Source organism: Molossus molossus, unplaced genomic scaffold (genome assembly GCF_014108415.1).
Source record: "Molossus molossus isolate mMolMol1 unplaced genomic scaffold, mMolMol1.p scaffold_m16_p_10, whole genome shotgun sequence".
In the NCBI taxonomy this organism is placed as follows: Eukaryota; Metazoa; Chordata; class Mammalia; order Chiroptera; family Molossidae; genus Molossus; species Molossus molossus.
Genome location: NW_023425345.1, coordinates 69,864,895 through 69,887,331, shown reverse-complemented (window position 1 = coordinate 69,887,331; position 22,437 = coordinate 69,864,895). Strand labels below are relative to the sequence as shown.

Below are 22,437 nucleotides of genomic sequence, written 5' to 3'. Positions count from 1 at the left end.
ACCAAAAATATATATATATACCAATACACATTGGTAGGACTGTTGTAAGGAATAAATACATTGTATATAGAGCATTTAACACAAAGCCAGAATAGACATTCAAACTGTAGCTATTATTATGTATTATTAATACTATCTGGAACATAGCCTCCTGGCTAAAAATGAGTAGGGAATAAAAAGTCTTTCAGCAGCAAATAAGAGAGTTCATGCTTTTTAATCATTGGTGACAAATGAACCTACTTTTAAGAGTTTATTCTAAGTTTATAGAATTGGAAGGTAAGAATATGAAGCAACAAGTTAAAAATGAAATAGGGGTGATGAACAGTCCATTAATGGCTCTCCAAAATAAATATTGATACTTGGATATTAGAAAACAGACACCAAATCTATAAATGCAAAGCATTCTAGCATCATTAAGTATAAGAACAAATATTCCTCAAATGCCTCCAGAGATACAAGAACACAGCATGCTAACTGAAGTTATTAATAGTACTATGTATGTTTTTATAGTTTCAAATATACTGGCTTAAAATATAATAGCTCATTAAATATATCATTGAATTTTCATAATATCTCTTAATAATCCTCACAAGAACTAAGTTCTGCATGTAGTAATATTCCCAAATTACATATAGAATCTGAAAGAATAATTTGAAGACAAAAGTAGTAAGTGGCAGAGGAGGGTCTTGAGTCCAAATGTCTGCCCATTGGCTCCATTTTCATCACAACAGTGGTTAAACAATGTTTTGCATACTCTGTGATGGGTCTCCAACGTATATGATGTATTTTTACAGGTGTACACTTCAAAAGGCTAAAATGAGGTTCTAGCTTTCAATTATCTAGAAAATTATCTAAAGAAAATCACCTCACTGCCAAGTTACTGGATAAAGGAAATACTACTGTGTCTCATTACTGTGCTCTGTTGACTATAAAATGATCATTCTTTAAATGGGTGCACCTTTTACCATTTATACACAGTGCATGGTCTGGTGAAAAGTGAGTTGAAATTTTTAGAGTTAAGTGTCCATTGTCTACCAGACACCAGTCGATTGTGATCAGACCTAATGACATTGCTACAGCAGAAGTGGCAACCACAGAGTGTTGTCAGACAAAATACAGAATGCCAACTTAAACTGGAATCTATCTCTTTTTACAGGTTCATTGAGATATAACTGATATACAAAAATACTGTGCATATTTAACACATACAAGTTGATGCCTTAGAATGCAAACACCCATTATACCATCACCATAATCAAGGTATACACACATACATATCTATCCCCTCCAAAAGTTTCCTTGTGCCCCTTTGCTGTGTGTTAAGAACAATTAATACAACATCTATACTCTTAAGATATTCTAAAGTACATACCATATTATTAACTATATGCACTGTGTTGTACAGCAGATCTCTAGAACTTAGTCATCTTTTATAACTGTAACTTTATACCTGTTGAACAATTGCCCATTTCCTACTTCTCCTATTTATTCTCTGTCGATCACCATTTTAGTTTCTGCTTCTATAACTTTGACTATCTTAGAGACCCCATGTCAATGAAATCATGTAGTATTTGTCCTTTATGACTTCGCATAACACCTTCCAGGTCCATCCACGTTATCACAAATGGCAGTGATTCCTTCTTTCTTAAGGCTAGATATATTCTATTTTATGTAAACACCACATTTTCTTTATCCATTCATCTATCAATGAACATTTGGATAGTTTTCATATCTTGGTTATTATGAATAATGCTCCAATAAACATAGGAGTACAAATTTCTCTTTAAGACCTTGGTTTCAATTATTCTGGATATATACCCACAACTGGGATGGCTGGATAATATAGTACTTCTATTTTTAATTTTTTGAGGAACCTACATACTGTTTTCCATAGTGACCGCACCATTTTACATTCCTAGCAACAGTGCACAAGGGGTCCCTATTCTCCACATTCTCACCAACACTTGTTATCTTTTGGGTATTCTTTATAATAACCATCCTAACAGGTGTGAGGTGATAGCTCACTGTGGTTTGGATTTGCATTTCCATGATGATTAGTGATGTTGAACACCTTTCATGTTCCTGTTTACCACTTGTATGTCTTATTTGCAAAAATGTCTATTCAGGTCCTCTGCCCATTTTTGAATCTTTTACCTTTGCTGTTAAGGTTCTAAAAGTTCCTTATATATTTTACAAATTAACCCCTTATCTGATTAATCTGAAATTCACCTATAACTGAGTGTCCTGTAATTTTAGATGTCAAATCTGCCAACACTACTCTAGTTTATACGTGTTGAACAATTTTATTCAAGAAACTAGTACTGACTTCTAGATCAAAACATGCTTGTCTAAAGAAACATACGCTTAGAATTTCATAGAAGATAGTGGAGACTAAAATAGTAAAATCTTCATTTGTGTTTTGGTTGACTGTCTTCTATATACAGATGTCTGAAAACTACTTCAATTTGCCTGCAGTTCTGCTGGCTAAGTTTGAAGATCCTGAATTGTATATTCTAATTAAAAATGTGACACATTTAGTCTAATATGGCAATTAAGAGCATGCGATTTGAATTCAGAAATCGGATGTCAAGATTTCACTACATACTAGCTGTTGGACACATGCTATTTAATTTTACAAAGCCTCAGTTTCTTCTTCCATAATATGTGGATAATGACAATACCTGCCTCAAAGAGGGGTTGGGCTGTTAAATGAGTTAATTTATGTCAAGTTCTAAACATAGATCTTGACACTTAGTAAGTAGTCTATAAATGCTAGCTATGACACAGTAGTCACTTAAAATTATTCTGTGATTAACATCTTTATTCAATAAGGGAGAACCAGTTGACCAAGCTCCATTTCTATCTTATAGACACCACAAGGCACCAAGAAGACAACACTAATCACATCCTTAATTCTGACATTCCCCACTGAGTCATTTTACCCCTTTCTCAATAACTGTAGGTAATTTATCTCTCAGATTTAAATTTCATCTCTCTTTGCACTTCACAATATTAATCTTAAACTACATTCTTTCTCTGTATTTCTGTTTTGTATTCAGTGTCCCTATCCTTACCATTTGCTTTTTTTTAAATTATGAACTATTGCTTCCAGGATACAAATCTGTTCTTCCCAAAAGAAAAAAAAAAAAAAAAGGCGGTATGATTATGTGTTATAATCAAAGTTAGATTTCTTACTGAACCCTTCTCACAAGCAATATGTGATGTCGAACAATAAACCATAAGCCAATTTGAGTGTAATGAAGCTAAAATTTAGAATGTAATAAAGCTATTTAATTGAAAAATACCTAGCTTATACAATTCTGTCTCGTCTCCTATAAAAACTTCAGGTAAAATGTCAACAATTAGAAAATTTTACATTTACTTCCTCCTTCCCTCATACAACAACAATGCTAAGTCACACAATATGACCAATAGTAGGTGGTAAGAGACAGCCCATAAAGCAGCCACTCCTGAATGACATAGAGATGGCTATATTTCACAATAAGAAAGAAAACTTTCAATCAGATGTACCCTTTTATTGGCAGCTAAATCACAATCCGGGTATTTAATTTTGTGATTATTCTGGCAAAAAAAAAAAGAGCTTGCTCTGCACAGAACATCTAAGTTCAACATACAGGGTTCATAACAAAATATTTTCTTTCCTTTTTAAATAAAACTTTTATAGTTATTAAAGCAAATAATGTATGGTCATGAAATCAATCCTAAATATGGGTCTGCTACCACTGGTGCTAGTTGAGTACTTTCATTCCTTCACTCGGGTGTATGTGTTTTTTTAGGAAATGAGGCCACAGAAGAAATTCACTCCACCCCAGCTCCTTCTCCTTCATGTTAGCAAAGGAGCCAAAGAATAAGTGAGAATAATGAAAAATATCAATCTTTAAGGGTTCTTTGTTAGGATAAAATTTGTGGCCCAAGAAGGACACATATCCTCACTGTGGCTGCAGCTACTGGAATGAGGGACGCTTCCCTCTGTGAATTCAGTCATACAGTATGGCCAAAATGCCATCAAACAGTAACTAGGTAACAGCACACAATCAGGAGAGAAACCCAAGTTCAGCAATAAACCATTGCAACATGGTTGACCTCCCCTTAACACAGAACCTCTCAGAGGTAAGTGAACTGAAAGGCTAAAATACGAAGGCCTCCCCTCATATAACCATGCCCCAAAAGGCACAAACATCAACACATATCACCTTACCATCAAAAAGCTAAGAACAAATAAAGCATGAAAAAGACAATGACAGCTATGTGTTGAAAGACGTGCTATTCCATGTTCTCAAAGAAACCAATAAAAATAAGTTCAAAAAGAGGCTGCTTAATTTAGTTCATTAAAGGCTGTCTATACTTTGCTCTAAGAATAGTTTAAGCAAGATTTTTGGACAACCACATGTACCAGCATTAAATTCCAAGCACAACCTCACAATGCATGGTGAAAGAGACTGATGCTGAGACCTGCATTCTTTATTGTTGACAGTATTGCAGAGGTCCCCCAGTTTACCCATGCTTTGCCCCCTCCACCCAGCCCCTGCCCCACACCAGGCCTTCCCCACACTATTGTCTGTGTCCCTGGGCTGTGCATATATGTATATTAGTTCCGCAGTTAATCTCTTCCCACCCTGCCCCTCTGAGACCTGTCAGTCTGTTCCATGCATCCAAGCCTCTGGACTTATTTTGTTCATTAGATTCCACATATAAGTGAGATCGTGTAATATTTGTCTTTCTCTGCCTAGCTTATTTCACTTACATCTTTAAAACTACATTTACACACACGTCTTGTATGTATTTGATATTTGTACATAACTTCATCAATAATGAACTCCTTTTGAGCTAAAGTGTAATATTATCAGATTTTAATATAGTGAAATACTATACCCAGCTTTCAGTTAATAGCTAAAGCAACTGAGAACTCAATTCATTAAAAATCAAAGCAGCAACCACTATGTGCTATAAAACTCAGTGTGCAGAAAGTTCTGTAATATTTTCTTTCAGTTTATTTCTTTGCAACAAGATTTCTGCCTTTTATTTTTTGTTTTAATTTTTTTTTCTTTTTATTGATTTTAGACAGAGAGGAAGAGGGAGAGAGAGATGAAAACATCGATGAGAGAGAACATCGACTGGCCACCTCCTGCATGCCACCCCACCCCCACCCCCCACCCCCACCCCCCGCTGGGGATTTGGCCCACATCTCAAGTATGTGCCCTGACCAGGAATCGAACTGACAACCTCTTGGTGCATGGGTCAATGCTCAACCACTGAGCCATACTGGCCGGGCTTTGCCTTTTAAAATCTCACTTTTTTTTTTACCCTTTCCAATATCTGGGACTTCCTATCCTGAATAAAATCAGTCACACAATACAGAAAGTCCTCACTTAATGTAGTTGAGAGGTTCTGTGACTTTAAGCTAAATGATGTATAACAAAACCAATTTTACCAAAGGCTAATTGATATAAACAATCAATTAGCTATGGCATCTTGTCAAAGTTACAAGGGAATGCCCTTGAATGAAAAGACGTTCTTCGATGATCTACTGTGTGCACTAACTTGAACCTTCTCTTTGCCATCGCCTGTTTCTTTCCACTCTTCACATTTTCCTTATGAATGAACGTGGTTTCCTCAGTCACAGAGCAGGCATTTTTTTAGCATTATGCAATTACACGGCAAAGTAGTTAAATGTGCAACCTTAAGAAATTTTCCCAGTGGTAAGAATTATTAGATTGTAAAATTATGTCCCAAGATGGTGATAGAAGCCCATTACCTAAATCTATTTTAGACAAATGCTCCAAAAACACCCTGAGTAGAGGAAAGTCCTATATTAGGGGAGTAGGTAGGACTGGTCCACACTATAGCCTGTGTCATTGCATAGATGCTGAAAAACTACTGACCTTATTTCCTCCCAGTTTATATACTCTTACTTCACAGTTGGTCACAAGATTTCAAGATACATCAGACTGAATGTTACACAAAACTGTGTTAAATAACACCAGAGTTTGTGACAATTTAATCAATAATACTTGAGTTAACACTATTCTTGCCAAGTACAGTGAATATTATGAAGCTTTGTAAAATATTCTACAAATTAGACTTATTACCAAGTCATGTTAAAATAGGTAATATTGTAAATGAATAAACACCATGGTGTATGTGTGTGTGTGTGTGTGTGTATCCACATATACAGTATAATATTATTTAGCCTTAAAAGGGAATGAAATTCTGATACATATTACAATATGGATAAGCCTTGAAAACATGCTTTGTGGAATGAACCAGGCACAAAAGTAAAAATATATTATTCCACTTATAGAAGATATTTAAAATAGGCAAAGACAGAAAATATAATGGAGGTTACTAGGAGGTGAGGGGAAGAAGAAATGAAGAGTTATTGTTTAATGGGTATAGAGTTTCTGTTTGGGATGATGAAAAGGTTCTGAAAATGGATAGTGGTCATGATTGAATGACATTGTAAATGTACTTAATTCCATTGAAACAGTTAAAATGATAAAGTTTATGTGTATTTTATCACAATAAAATAAAGAAAAATAGTAACATGGTAAGAGTCATAATGAGAATAGCTCTGCTCATCAGCTCTGTCATATAACCTACATTTCTTTTCTTCATGGAACTTACCAGTATTTGAAATCATAATGATCTGTTTGTTTATTGTCTTTCTCTTCTCCTACTAGAATAGAAGTTCTATAAAAGCAAGAGCCTAGACTTTCTATTTCAATACTTTATCTCCAGCACTTACCATATTTTTTATCTCAGAGTAAATGCAGAATAAATATTTGTGGAAGAAATGAAATAATAAATGGAAGAAATACTATAGATGTGTTTTTAATTCTAGTGCAAATTCATGAACTTTTTTTCTTAGGTATGATAACATTTAATGCCTCCATCCTTTGTAGGCAGAGGATACTTTCAAGTGTTATTTACTTTATACGTAAGTCCTGTCTTGGTAACCAGAATCCAAGCTCCTTGAGAAACCAGATCCACAGCTCTGCTTCTCCATAAAATACCTTACCCTTGCATAGCCTCATATAGCATACTAAGAACTTCCACACCCATGATCACATCTGATACACATGATCATGAGGCTAGCAGACATAATTATCCCCCTTGCATAGATGAGGAGACAACCTCGCAGAAGTGAAATGACTTGTTCAAGGTCAAAGTTAATAAGTGGCCAATCCAGAGCTCAAAATCAGGTCTTCTAGCTCCAGGCCCAAAAATTCTTTCCATTAAAAGTTTGATAATGCAAACAATGATGCTAATGTCATATTTTTCATGCTTTACAATAGAACATTTAAAAATATAGCCCACTATATTTTTCCTGGGCTTATAAGAAGAAATCCTTTGACTATAGATATTTTAGAAATGCTCAGAAAGAGGCAAATCATACATGTCAGAAAATAAATTTAGCTAACTATTGGCCATTACAATACTAAAGGGAGAGAAGAAGGTGGAATCCACTAGCTGTTTAGACACTGATGGAGCCAGTAGGAGTGGTCAGGCACATGAGGCGAGGGCTCAATCTTACCCTCCAATTCACCTCCAGCAAGCATTCAGCCTTAGCCCACTGATGACACATGAAAACGGGAGTTTCGTTCTGCCACACCCTCCCATTTCTCTAAAAAGTCAGAAATTCAGAATCATATCTAAAATCTCTCAATTTTTAAATATTCTCAATTAATTCCATTTTTAAGAACATCATGCATGCCAAATCCAGCTTGTGGGCAGCCAGTGTCTGGTCTGTGGTCTAAGCCATCATTTGTGTGGGTAGGTTTTAAAAGAGATAATTTTTTCTAGTCATAGGCTGGGTAAACTCTGATTTGGATCAGAAAAAAAACAAAGCAGGAAGGGAGCATATAAAGACAAAAAACAAATGACCTTAAATGAACTAACTAGTTACTTCCACTGTAATTTTTATTTACCCCATTGAAAATCATACCTAGACTTATGGTACTTTAAATGAGTGCTTTTACATCAAATAACTGCTTTTCTGAGTGTTTAAGGTCCTTAGATTTGAAGATGTTCAGTATACAAATGCAACTCTAAACTAATATTGCCTTCCATGGGAGAATCCAGATGTTGAAAGCAGAGTATTCATCCTTGCAGGGACAAGATCTGACGCGGGTTAGCAGTGGCACGTGAATATTATAATGGGGATGAGAGAAAGGAAAGGGCCTACTGAAAAGCAGATGTCTTGAGCTAGAAGTAGCAATCACAGCATCTGCACTTGGGCAGCGGGTGGAAAACACTGGAGGAGAACAATAAAGCACAAGCTATAAAAATACCAAAGAAGTCAGCTGGCTCTTTTCAACTGGTAAGAACAAAAACTACCAAGTACGAAAGGATGTTGAAAAGACTGGTAAAAATCTGAAGCTTTAAATAGCCTATGGTTCAGACAAACTGGAAAGTAAGAATCAAAGGAACAATATGAAGACTTAAATGGTGATACAGAGTTTTTCTCCTAGTGTAAGTCTCATAGGACCATTCAGAATGACCTCAAATTCACTCTCTCACCAAACTCAGGAACATTGCCTCCTTGGTGGTGCCATCTTTCAGATGCTAAAGTCACTTCAATTTGTTACATATAACTTTCTAGCCTTAAAAAGGTATCTGACATGATTGCCCTGGCCAACGTTCTATATTTATGTTTATATTCTTTAACGATTATATGAAAACATAGACAAAATACTGAATTTGCAGTACAAATACTTAGATTCGAGTCTTGTTCACCTGCTTACGTAGATGATTTCTGGAGTCACTTAATCTCTTGAACTTCAGCTTAGTAGTAGTGGTAGTAGTAATAGTAAAATCAAAGCAATAAAATTCTTCTTAAATATCTCACAGGATTGTTGGGAAGATCAAATGAGATAACATATATGATAATGCCTCAAAAGTTTTAATCCTAATAATTAGGTTCATGATCCAATGAAAACTACAGTCTCATGGATCATTCAACGAATAACATTAAACATCTACTGTTACTCAAAATACCAGTGATATAGCTGTGAAAATGGCAGGCAAGATCCCCGCATACATGGAGCCTACATTCTGATTAACATTGCAAATTCTTCATTTGAGTTTTGACAATACACCATAAACAAAATAATTCATCTTTTAATATAAATTGATTTTAAATAAGTTTATGATAACATATTGCTTATTTTCAACAAATTCCCATAAAGAAAAGAATATAATGGCATTTCTTAATTAAATTCAGAAAGATACTTAGCCTCAAATCACACAAAGTGTCGTTTACTATACATGAGTCATTGGTACACAGTAATTATTAAACAGTCAGCACTGACACACTTGCTAGCAGACCAACCTAAGGGAAAGGCTGCTGCTCACTCAAAGTCTGGCTTGGAGAAATACCAGGTATTCATGCAAAATAGCTATTATTAAATGTTTCTTTTATACAAGGCCTTATGATGAGCACTGGGAAAGTGAGATCAGCAAGCCCCAGATCCTTCCTTCCTTCAAAGGACTCAAAAGAGAGGAATAGAAGATGTATAAGATCATGTAAATAAGAGAATAATGCATGGAGTATTCAAGGATTACAGTAGTTTAGAAAGACAGATCAAACTTAGGGAGTCAAAGGTACCTTCACAAAATTTGGACAAATGGGACAAAGGGTCAGACCAGTAGTCACAACTCTGAGTGGGAATCTAACATGTCTTCACTCAAATCTGGGTCTACGAACTAAAGAAAAGTGTTTCAATGCAATTTTACTATCTATACAATAAAAAATAAATAAATACATTACCAACCTTCTGGTCCTTCTTGCCTCCTCAAATCCTTTTGAGAAAAACTCAGGATAGAATAAACAGAGTTATCTAAATATCTTTCACTGCACAAAGTTGGTAGTTGCATTAGATAATAATACGTGAAGCACCCTCACTACTTCTGACACTTAAGAACAGCCTCGGTAAGCATTAAACCTGGGTCTGAAGAAGAAGATAACCGAACTAGATCTTGAAGCATGAGTAAGATTTTAATAAGCAGAGATGATGAAAACAAAGGCACACTAAGTCAAAGGAACCGTCTGGGACAGACAGGGACTTTGGAACATGCAGAGTAGGAAAAGCAAGAAGTGTCATTTGGCTTCATCCTAAACTGTGGAATGCAGTAGTACGAGTTACATCTGGTTTTCTTCTATGTCATTTATTGTTTCAGGTCTTCGCTCTATTTCAAATTAATTTTTGTACATGGGAACACATTGTAATCTAGTTTCATTTGTTTGAATGTAGCTTTCCAATTTTCCCAGCATCATTTATCGAGGAGGCTTTCTTTACTCCATTGTGTGTTTCTGGCTCCTTTAGCAAAAATTATCTGTCCACATACATGGGACAGAAGATGATTTGACTTTGGGTGGTGGGCACACCGTGTAATATACAGATCTTGTAATGTAGAAATCTACGCCTGAAAACCTATATGATCCTATTAAGCAATGTCACCCCAGTAAATTTAACAAAAAAAAAAAATTTTTTTTTTTTTAAAAAGAGTTACATCTGGTAAAAGGTATTTCAAAAATAGGAAAACTGAGGCTCAGGGAAGTGAAGTGAGTTAGCCACTAGGGACACACCCCTAAGTGATAGCTTTAGGACCCATGTCCAGGTCCTCTGATGACAAATTCCTTGTTCCTTCTACCCCATCATCCTACAGCAGTATTTGTGGACATGCCATGCACCAGATGAACAGGGGAGGAGGTGGTCCTGCTTTCACACCAGCTGCCATCTTGCACACAAGGAGGATGACGCAGAGCCAGGCACAGGTGGCATTGTTCCTTGACTCCTCTTTAGTTCTGCACCTTCTGTACTGAGAACTGTACAAACACCCTCACGTTCCCAGAACCCCTGACACCATCTGCTGACACCACACTGTACAAATATCAATGTAGGTGACAATAAAATTATTTTAGTATACTTGAGGACATTATCCCATTTGTGAATTATCGGGGGAGCGTGTGTCCTCCACCTCAGGTCACCTTTGCTATTCACCTGATTCTTTACTAGCGCCTTCTTTTGTAAACTATAGGTAATAAAAGCTGACCATTATATTAAAATGTATTTAAGAAGGTAGTTGTTCGCTGGAAAACTACATACTGGTCGTTAATGGTAAACAGTAATGATTTTGGACCCCCTGCTACTTGGGCTCTCAGGCATCACTCTTCTCTTCATTCGTGCCAGCAACATGACATTGATGTTATGCCCACCTTCTCCCAACAGATACTACTACCGATAAAAATGATTTTTCTCCTCTCAGAATTTGTATTCCTGTGTAAGGCAGACAGTATGTCCAGGAATACTGTCTTCCCTCTGTCTCAAACACCAATCAGGAACCTTGTAAGTGCAACCAATGGAATGCACCTAAATCTAGCAATAATTTCCATAGTTATGACAAATAATTGGTTACTATTTGAAAGAGAATATCATAAGGCCTCCCCTTTGACAAAGGAGGAAGCATTTTTCCAAAGCCTTTCTCTCCTATAGGCTCAGACCTCCCTCTTTCCAGGAATTAGGATGAGCCTTTGCAGTTGGAATATAAATTTGAAGATCTGGCCCACTACCACAGGACTCATATCACATCTGTCAGCCTGGCTTTCTTGTGATGTCCCAGTTCTGGAAACTGAGCTCCTACTATTTTCCCAGGCCTGACTCACTCCTCTCGGGCAGTAAAACACTTCAGCTTGCTCTTGCCTCCTTCTCCAACTCCATCCCCCTAACACGCACCTGGAGTGTAGCCCCTGATATTCAGCCCTGTCTTTACTACCTCCTTACAGTCTTCCCTGACTCTGACTGCTCACTTGTATTTCTCCTGCCCTTGACAAGAGTTCTCCGGGCTATATTTCTCTTGCCTTATGCCTAGACACTATGCCTCACCTTCTAGAATGGACCTTCCCTCAGGGCCTAAGCTGGACCTGATCCCATCATCAGGCCCTCACAGTGGCAAGGCCAAGTTCTGGGTCCCAACTGTCCCCATCCGTGTCAACTTCCTGGTATTGATCACTTGAGGTTTATAGTCTAATTAAAAGAAATACACATTTAAAAAAAAGATTAGTTCTTGACTTTTATTATTTTCTATTGTTAGCTCTTACAAGCATCTAAAATATCAAAGAATAAAATAGCATGGTTCATGAATTGGTATACATTATTCAGCTATAATTATGCTCACCTTGTTTGACATTGACAGCATAAGACAATACTGAGTAGTGCATACATAACTCAGGAGCCAGACTTCCTGCATTCAAACCCTAGCTTTGACATTTACCAACTTTGGACCATTAGACAAAATTAACAAGTGTCTCGATTTCTTCAACTATGAAATGGAGGAAAAATTATTCCTTTCTCAAGTGTTGTAAAGATTATTGGATGTGTTGATACATACAAAGTTCTTACAGTAAGCCCTCACTCATATTAACTGTTCAACAATTAGATACGGGCTACCATATCTAATAAATAATTACAAGAGTCTTAGAGAAGATCAAATAGAAAAAAATCAGTGCTATGCTGAAATCAATTGTTAACTCTTCCATGAAGACTTCTATGACCCTCCCCAGGACAAGTTGAATTTGCCTTCAATATATCAGTAACTGTTTTGTAGGGAGGTTTGAAGCGCTAGATTTCCTTGACAACTTATTACCTGTGTGAAAGTTCTTTATCTGTTAAATGCAGAAAACAGTGTTTCCTATCCAATAGTGCTAGCCTTATTCTTAAATGAAAGCACTTCTTGAAGGGTGTCTCACATAGAAAACACTTAAGAGTTAGCTAATTTCTATTATTAGCGTAACCCACACAACAGAGAGATGAAATGATGAAACCCGAATGCCCCTACGGGATTAGAGCTAGGAGTATCCATGTTCCTGAAAAATGGGCAGTTTGCCTTTATCTCCAGTCCCAATCAGGACTTTTTCCATCAAAAGTAAATTTAAATATTAATTGCAGACTAAAAAGCACACCATATGGCCCTGTCCAGGTGGCTCAGTTGGTTGGAGCATTATCCTATATACCAAAAGGTTGCGGGTTTTATGCCTGGTCAGGGTTCATATAAGAAGCCACCAATTGAATTGATGCTGTCTCTCACATCAATATTCTCTCTCTCTCTCTGTCTCTCTGTCTCTCTCTCCTCCCTTTCCCCTCTCTCTCAAAAATAAATAAATAAATAAAATAAAACATATCCTCAGGTCAGAATTAATTAAAAAAATAAAAGAAACACCACACAGACAAGATCACTCAATCAGAAGGAAGCAATCATGGCCACATGCTCCTGCAAACAGAGAGGCAGGCAAAGCAGGCATAACAAGTACATATAACAACTCACACTTTGCAAAGGTTTTAAGGGATACAGTTGTTTTTAGAAAGTCAATGAGAGACTGCACTTTAAAAAATCAAATGAAAAAATGATCACTAATCACCAGAAAGATGCAAATTAAAAAGACTATGAGGTATCACCTCACAACTGCCAGAATGGCTGCCATCAACAAATCATCAAACAAGTGCTGACGAGGGTGTGGAGAAAAGGGAACCCTAGCACACTGCTGGTGGGAATGCAGACTGGTGCAGCCACTATGGAAAACAATATGGTGTTTCCTTAAAAAATTAAAAATGGAATTGACATTTGACCCAGTGATCCCACTTCTTGGAATATATCCTAAGAAGCCTAAAACACTGATCAGAAAAAATATATGTACCCCTATGTTCACAGCAGAGCTATTTACAATAGCTAAGATCTGGAAACAGTCCAAATGCCCATCAGTAGATGAGTGGATAAAAAAGCTGTGGTACATTTACACAATGGAATACTATGCAGCTGTAAGAAAGAAAGATCTCTTACCCTTTGAGACAACATGGAGGGACCTGGAGAGTATTATGCTGAGCAAAATAAGCAGTCAGAGAAAGACAAGTACCACATGATCTCACTTATTTATGGAATATCATGAACAAAATAAGCTGATGATCAAGACATATCCAGAGACATGTAAGTAGGGAACAGACTGACAAACCTCAGAGGGATGGAGGGATGGAGGGAGTGGGGGTGGGAAGAGATAAACCAAAGAACTTATATGCATATATGGGCATAACCAATGGACACAGACAATATTATGGGGAAGGCAGGAGGGGGGTGGGAACAGGGAGGAGGGGTCAATGATGGGAAAAAGGAAAAACATCTGTAATACTTTCAACAATAAAGATAAAAAATAAATAAAATAATAATAAAAGGTCAAATGGATAAAAAGACTCTTAGAATAAAAATTAGGGGCCCTAAGCAAGAATGCAGCAATCTAACATACACTGGTAGGAGGCAAGAATTGTGTAGATACAAAAGACATCAAAAGAACCTAAAGGAAGAAAATTTCAGAGTGGACTAAGGCGTAGGTATTACCAGATTCTATGATTAGGTTCGAAAGATAAAACACTGAGTTTCACTCTATACCATTTGTAATTGCACAGCAACCTGTCTTAGTCAGTCACATACTACAATTTAGAGTATATTTTCTTTTTCTTTTTTAAGACACATCTATTCAGTGTCATGATCAGACTACTACATTTAGCAGTCAACAGCATTGGTATATAAAAAAAAAAAAACTACATTAAAACGCTTTGTTGGCATGCTTTACACTTTCCGCAGAACAGAAACTAAAATAGCCTGTGATACGATGAGTCACAAAAACAGTCCTCGAGTTCTTTGACCATTCACATGAGTATTGTCTAAATCACGTGCACTGTAGCTGCCAGGCCCTGCCCCACTGCACCTGGCCGAGTTCACAGGTCCGCTGTAACTTAGCTTCCCTTCGGCCCTCTGGCTCTCCTCCCCTGCTACGCTTTGTTTCCTGGCAGCAATCACCTTCTGCCTCTGCCACAGCTTTCAGCCTGTGGACACCAAGTGAGCATCCCCGTCCCTTGGTGGTCTGTCAGCCTCCCAAAGGCCCGGAACAGCTGCGAGCGCCCTTCACTGGAATTTGAGCTTTGAAACAACTGGGGAGCAGGAGGAGCTGTTCGGAGCAATGGGGACACTCACAGACCGTGTGAGCAGAGATCAAACACCAAGCGCTCCGGAGGCTCTGGGTTTGTCCCGATGCCACTGCGGGGGACATGGACGCAGCCACGAGTGCAGGGCCACGCGAGGCGGACAGAGAGCTGTGGGACCAGAGAAGGCTGTCACAAGAGAAGATTCTCAAAGACCCGGCGCCCATTCACTGTGAAAACAGATTTTTGTTGGTAGTATTGAAGGCGACACTGAAGAACATCACCTAAGAGATCATTCTGAACAGCACTGGAAAACTGCAGTCACTGAAACCTTGACTGACGGAGGCAACGGCAGGAAGAGAGCTCTGCTTTGGTGACCTCTGACGACCATGGCTCTGCTGGCCAGACTGTCGCTCAGAGACACCATCCTGTGAATGGCCACCGCCGTGAAGAAGGAAAGCCCTGCCTAAGCACGAGATGGCTGACGCTTCATCCAGCCAAAGAGGTCAGAGTGGTTCTGGAAACTTCAGAGGTGGTCCAGGAGGTAGTTTTGATGGAAATGACAACTTTAGTTGTGAAGGGATTTCAGTGGTCAAGGTGGCTTTGGTGGCAGCCGTGGTGGCGGTGGATGGCAGCAGGGATGGCTATAATGGATTTGGTGATGGTGGCAGCAGCCACAATGATTTTGAAAATTACAACTATCAATCTGCCAATTCTGGACCCATGAAGGAGGGAACTTTGGAGGCAGGAGCTCTGGTCCCTATGGTAGAATATAGCTCTTATCTCAAATGTAGATTCAGTTATTGTCAACCAAAGCTCCTCTGCTGCTCCTCCTCCATAGGAGAGGTTCAACAGCCCTGTGGTCACTGAAGGCTGTGCAGCAGACGGGCCTCGACTGCTGCCCACCTGTGTGGCCCTGACGAAGTTATTTCATCTCCCTCTCTAGTCTCCTCGTCTGCAAAGTGGAGCTAATGCTGGAATCTACCTAACAGGAGTAGCATGATTATTAAGTTAGCTACCACAAATAAAACACTGAGGATGGTGCACAACACACAGAAAACGTGTATACTTTCTGTTGTCCCATAAGGTACCAAGTTAAAGGATGTCACCATTTGTTGTTTATGATTATCTAGACTAACTTGACCCCATTGACTAGTCTAATAAATATTCTGGAAACCCAGGGGGCAAAAGTAAATTAAAAAACACCTTAGAATATTGTGTTCTGCCTCATTCACCAGGGCTCAGTCCCCACCACTAGGCTTAACAAAGTTCCTTTTCTCTGGATTTATTTTACATTATAATCTGGGTTGCTGTTGTACCTTACATTTAACATGATGCCAAGCACAGACCAGTGTCTCAAACAATAAATGATGAAAGTTTCACGAGTATCAAAAAAGAAAAAAATTATTCGAAATCCAGGACTACTTGCAGACTTTTAAACTTGTTAACAAAATTATCATTTTAATGTGTGTTTTTTAAATAGCCTGCAGCTAAAAGCATCAGCAGTGCTTCTTAAAGTGAACTGTGTAAACCGTTAAGTTGGAAATCTTAAGATGTTTTAACCAAGTATCACCACAGTTTCCTTCTGTCACCTAAAGACTTAAAATTCTTTTGTCTGTCCTCAATGTTCTGAGAAGCGTGTGTGCTCTCTGTGCACTGAACTGCCTAAACATAGAAAAATCATCTGCTTCCCCATCAACCACTGATTTTTTCTATTACCAAATGAGACTTTCTAAAGGCCTACCATGACTAGGATAAATCACTCCATTTCTTTCACTCTATTAAAGTAGATGTTTTATGTTCCCCTGCCACAAAATCCAAGATGAACACCAGAAATAGCCTGTGAGTTGAAGACTCTCATTTTAAAATGGCACCACAATTTATCCTATTTCTTACTGTACCGTGAGCATTACATTATTCATTAGAAGTATTTGTGTCTTAAGCAGCTATTATGCAGCCTTTGCTGAGCCCAGCCTTCCCAGCACAGGGTGGTGATTTGGAGGGATGTCTTCTGGAGATAAGGTCACTTTGTGGAATTCCCACGTTGTGGCCCCCAGTGTGTTTGCATAAATATAAATTCACTCTATGACATTCCTGTCATGTTTGCTCAGTGAGCGAGTAATTTGCCACTCTCATTACTCCAGGTACAAGGTACCTTGTGGAAAATCAATCTTTCTGCTTCATACATCACAGCTTCCCCCACACCGCCAGGGCCTCCGGACTGTAAGGCAGCTGTGAGATAAAGGCCCAAGTCTGTCTCGGCAGCTGCATTGTCCAGAGCGGCTAATGAACGTTCTACCTCGCTGGGAAACCCCATCTCGAGGCGGGCAGATGTCTATATCAAACAAAGATGCTGTTTCAAGCAAAGTACTTCCTGTACCGGAGGGAGGGAGGTCTTGAGAGTGGAACACACGAGTAGCTGCAGGGAGTTAGTGCACAGTGTTTCAGAAATATTAATCTGCCATCTTTTCAGGTCACAAATCATTCTCTCTACCTCTTGACAGGCTGAAATTTGACTTTGAAAGACAATCCACTGCAGGATCCTGACTGGCTATACTACGTCGGGCTTCTCTCCTAGGGGACAGAGCCAGCTCATACCCGCAGATGAAACCATTTCAGTGTTTTCATCGGTGCCGATTGCTGTTTTTTTCCACCAATATTTCCAACTCAACATCACGGCGTAAGTGCCAGGGGGAAGAAAAAAAGCAGTGAAAATCTTTCCATTCTGTACCTGTCTTCAAAGCTGAGGAAGGGGAATATGCTGAGATGTTCATGAAACATCACAGCTCAAATCCATTTTAGAAAACCACTCATTCAAACATCAACAAATAGTTATTGAGAACCTACTATGTTCTATTCTTGGAGCTGTAGATAAAATCATTAACAAAAGAAACAAGGTGCCTCTCCTCATGGAATGTATGTTTCAGAAGAGAAAAAATAAATGAATACCTAAAAACACCAAGTGACAACTTCAAGCATTGCTAAGTGCTGTTATAAATAAAAAACAGAGTTATGTGATAGATAGCGAGGGAAGGATAGAAATTATAAAGCAACATGAGAGCCTAGCCTGTGTGGCTCAGTGGTTGAGCATCAACCCAGGCACCAAGAGGTCGCCAGTTTGATTCCTGGTCAGGGCACATGCCCAGGTTGTGGGCCCGAATCCCCAGTGGGGAATATGCGGGAGGCGGCCAATCAATGTTATCTTTTATCGATGTTTCTATCTCTCTCTCCCTCTCACTTCTTCTCTCTCTAATATCGATAAAAAATAAATAAATAAATAAATAAATAAATAAATAAATAAATAAAAAGCAACATGAGATAGGATGGTGAGAAGATATTAGTCAAAGAAACAAACCATGAGAAAAAAGAGAGGAAAGCATGTTCTGGGCAAATAAAAAAGGAGGGGTTATAAAAAAAAAAATGGATAGTGAAATACAGAGGAGGCAGTATGGCTGTAGAAGGTAAGCATGAGTCTAAAGAGAGGTACTAGCAAGCGTCAGATCACAGAGGCCTTGCTGGCTATAATCAGGAATTTGGGTTATTGAAAGTGCCATTGGAGAAGCCATTGGAAAGTGGAAGTAGAGCCCTGGCCAGTTTGGCTCAGCGGTTAGAGCGTTGGCCTGCAGTCTGGAGGGACCCGGGTTCGGTTCCCGCTAAGGGCATGTACTTCGGTTGCAGTTTGTCCCCGGCCCTGGTTGGTCGTGCGGGTGGCAGCCACTCGATGTGTCCCTTCACATCGATGTTTCTCTCTCTCTCTCCCTTCCTCTCTCTCCCTCCCACTCTATCTGTACAAAAAATGGAAAAATGTCCTCCGGTGAGGATAAAAAAAAAAAAAAAAAAAAGAAAGTGGAAGTAGAGCAATCTTTGAAACACCAAGGCAAACCACATGATCTGATTGGCATGATTTGAAAGTCTTTCTAAAAGGTGTCTCTATGTGGACAGATTCTTGTGGGGAATGGACGAGGTAGAAGCTGGGGAACAGTGAGAAAGCTACAATCAGAGTCCAAGCAAGAAATCAGAGTGACTTGCTCTAGGAAGGTATCAGTAGAGTTAAAGAAAAGTACACACACTTGTGAGACGATTTGAACGTATAAACCTTGGGACTTGTCCAAAGATTTAATGAGAGGACGGTAAAAAGAACATTGGTGTCATTAGTAAGATGTAGAGAGGGTGAAAATAAATAATTCTCATTTGGACATACTAAGTTTGAGAAGGCAAGATATCCAAGTTATTTCTTCGTAAGTTGAGAGCACAGAACTGGAGCTTAGTGAGAGGTCAAGTTTGAGGCACACAGATAGTATTTAATACCAAGTAACTAAATAAGCTTGCCTTGCATAGGGTTATAGACGAAATACAGGACACTAGTTAAATTTGAATTTCAGATGCAATGAATAATTTTTTAGTATAAGTATATCCCAAGCATGTATGGAACATAGTTATGATAAATATATCTCAATAGTCTACGAGATGAGTAGATAGATTGATGATATATAGATACGTGTGTATATTATATGAATACACAACACTAAACAATGTTGTCTAGAATTCAAGTTTAACTGGGCATCTTCTATTTTTATTTGCTAACTCTGCCAACCCTAAGTCGGGGTGATTTGTAAGTAGGGAAGACCGAGACCTAGTGTACGCCACACTGTAGAGGTGAACGGAGAGAGAAAGGTTTATGAAGCAATTATACGGAGCCTTAGGAGGAACCAGTGAGCAGATGTGGTGTCTCAGGCACCGAAAGAAAAAGCTTTTGTTTTGTTTTTCCCAATGAGAAAGAGATACTCAAATGAGTCCCGAGTTTGTAGTGTTGTGTAGGGGTTGAATAACATGAGCTCAACAAGTAACCATTACATTTGGCATCAGGGAAGGGAGCCTTGCTGACTTTAAAATCAGCAGCTACAGTGACATAAAGGAACATAAGACCCCCTGGAGTGCAGTAGCGATGAAGCAGGAGACAGTGAGTGTAGAAAACAGGCCGGTAGCCATGGGGCACAGGCTGGGGAGATACAGGAGGCTGTGTGTATGCTGATGGGAATGATCTGGTGAAGAGGGAGAATTGTATGAGTCAGGAGGGAGAGGGGGAAATAGGAGGACCAGAGGCCTTACAAGGAAATAAGATCCAAACCATGATGGATGTGTTAACTTTTGATAGTAGTGGAAACAATTCTTCCATTTCAACAGAAAGAATATGGCAAATATGGGGGTGGTTTCTGTTGTTCTCAAATTATAAAGGACTCCATAAAAACATTTATACAAAAATATTTCACTTATAATAAAGTACTTTCTCTATATTTTAATTTGTTCAAAATTAACCAACTACTATATACTCATATAAACAAATATAAACATGATCAAAATTAGTTGTTTGCTTTAAGATGTTTTGATAGCTAAATCAATTATTGTCAGATAGCTGTTTAGGAAAAAAAGAAGTGTTCACTTTTCACTTTCCTATGGTTGCCTTTATTTTTCAAGAATATGGGAAGTACAAAATAGCCTCTAAACCTTTATAATACCAACATTGAAGTTTTTCTGATGGAAAGCAGACATTCCTAAACAACATTTCCCATAACAACTGCTTCATGCCATGCATCATTAAATAGAAAAGTTTTTCTAATACAAAGTAAAAGCAAATACTGCCAAGCTCCAGAGAAACAAAGGTCAGTTGCTGTGGGAAGCACACTTCGGACCTTCGGACCTTTGCATGGGTTGCATTAATGTGGATATTTGCATTGGATCTACTCCAAAATAAAAATCAGGTATGTGGTGATACAGCTATAAATCTAGCCCAGCAGCAAAGAGACAGTGCTGCATTTTGGGGAGCACAAAGAGAAACAGTAAAGACATTTCAAAAATAGATATAATACCTTGAGAACACGTCTCTAAGCATCATGCAGTCATTTGTCCGTCACTTGAGGTCTTCATGATATGTGTAAATGAACACGGACATTTGCTCCACAGTACTTCATGTTCTTATTAACAGAAGAGTGATAGTCTGGCAAACAAAATTTCCTGGTTTATTCAAGTTTCAGAGTAAGGACTTTCTGCATGGTTCCTGTTATTTTTAACACAAAGCCCACAGCTAAAGCAATCTTGTATCCTTTTGAATATTTGAAATGTGTCTCCTACCCATATCCTGTATATGAAGGCAAACTGATACTGTTATTAGAACTGATAAAACATGGGTGAAAAACAATCATGATTATTAAACTAACGAACATATGGTTATCTATCGCCAACACTTTCCACATTGAACTGGCCTCTTTCTCAGCATGTTTACTACAATTTAAAATTGCCACCTTCTCTATCTTTGGATAGTATTAATCTTTGTTTTAGTTTCCCTATATGAACACAAGGAGCACAGACAGAACAAAATCTAAGCTCCACAAAGATGCCTTATATGCACTGCCTGGTATCTGGCAACCAAAAGTCAGCCAATAAACATGGATGGACGGACGGACGGACAGATGGATGGATGGACGGATGGACGGACGGATGGGTGGATGGGTGGGTGGCCAAAGGATGATGCAGAAACAAAGCTATAAAATTTAGTCAGATAGTGAAGAGATCATAAATATACTTTTCTTCATCAGGTGAGAAAAACAAGATATATCAAATATTCTCAAGAACTTCCTGCCATCTGTAAAGCCACAAGTTAGTGACAAATATTTTAAGTCCATTTAAAAACCCTAATCCTTCTACATCCTTCTACCCTACAAAGGATACACACTCTCCCTCCCCCAATATATCCATTCACACACTCAAAGTAAAACAGATCTCATTAGGCTACAGTGATGGAGACTCCCCGCCCCGCTTTGAGATATAATTGATACATAACATTGTGTAAGTTTATGGTATACAATGGGGTGATTTGATATACATATATATTGAGAAATGATTACCACAATAAAGTTAACACATCTGTCTTGTATAATTATCTGGGTGTGTGTGTATGTGCATGCGCACACGTATGTGTGTGATGAGAACATTTAGGATTTACTCTCTCAAGTATTTTTCAAGTATACAATACAGTGTTGTTAACTGTGGTCACTATGCTGTATATTAGACCCTCAGAACTTATTCATCCTACAAGTGGAAGTTTTACCCTTTGACCAACATCTCCTGATTTCCTCCACCCACAGATCTCTGCCATCCACCAATCTATTCTTTGTTTCTATGAGTTCTGCTTATTTAGATTCCACATATAAGTGCGATCATTCAGTATTTGTCTTTCTGTGTCTGACTTATTTCACTTAGCATAATGCCCTTAATGTGTATCTGTGTTGTCACAAAAGGCAGGATTCCCCTCCTTTTATAGCTGCATAATATTTCATTGTATACATACTCATTATATACAAAGGATCTTTATTCATTTAGTCACTGAGAAACACAAATTGTTTCCATATCTTGGATTTTATAAATAATGTTGCCATAAACCTAAACCCTG

The 22,437-nt window shown here is 38.3% G+C and overlaps 1 protein-coding gene and 1 pseudogene across 1 annotated transcript in view; one reads left to right on the top strand and one right to left on the bottom strand.

The window, feature by feature from the left end:
* Window positions 1–22,437, bottom strand: part of TAFA2 (TAFA chemokine like family member 2) — a 477,447-nt gene that overhangs the window by 145,709 nt on the left and 309,301 nt on the right. The gene's annotated exons all lie outside the window — the stretch shown is intronic.
* On the top strand, window positions 4,096–15,766 carry LOC118623738 (annotated as a pseudogene).